The sequence below is a fragment of the Galeopterus variegatus genome, unplaced genomic scaffold, assembly GCF_000696425.1.
Source record: "Galeopterus variegatus unplaced genomic scaffold, G_variegatus-3.0.2 Scaffold142840, whole genome shotgun sequence".
Taxonomy (NCBI): Eukaryota; Metazoa; Chordata; class Mammalia; order Dermoptera; family Cynocephalidae; genus Galeopterus; species Galeopterus variegatus.
The window spans coordinates 1-594 of NW_007868951.1; the positions used below are offsets into that span (position 1 = coordinate 1).

Sequence of the window (594 nt, forward strand, 5' to 3'; positions counted from 1 at the left end):
GGTATGTTGTTGTAGTGGGCGTCCTGGCCCTCAGACAGATTGTGGAAGGTGTCGATCTCCTACTTCAGCCGCGACTCAATGTCCTTGAGCTGCGGGTACTCCTGTTTCTGCCGCTGGCTGTCAGCACGCACTTCACTCAGCTGGGCTTCAATACCACTGATCAGCACAGGGTCTACCAGCTGGGCTCCAGAGTGGGCCCCTGTTTCCGTCACTGTGCCTTCCAGGGTGGCTTTCATGCTGCGCTGCAACTGCAGCTCAATCTCACGACCCTGGAGGGTACGTCGCAGGTCAGCGACCACAGACTTGCTTATCTGGAGCTGCTCCTTGTTGCAGTCGACCCCCTCTTTCAGGACATCCGTCTGGCTGATGAATCTGGTTTCAGCGTCCTTCCTGTTCTGCTCAGCTGTGGCATCATATTGGCTTCTCATGTCATTCAGGATCTTGGTTAGGTCGATGCCTGGAGTAAAATCTACCTGCACATTGACCTGGCCACCTCCCTGGTCCTTCAAGGCACTGACTTCCTCCTCATGGTTCTCCTTCAGGCCTTTGATCTGCATCTCCAGGTCAGTCCTGGCCAGGGTCAGTTTGTCCTGT

At 55.4% G+C, this 594-nt stretch overlaps 1 pseudogene; it reads right to left on the bottom strand.

Moving 5' to 3' along the window:
- Positions 1-59: 59 nt before the first annotated feature.
- LOC103584851 lies at positions 60-587 on the bottom strand (annotated as a pseudogene).
- Between the last annotated feature and the right edge of the window lie 7 nt (positions 588-594).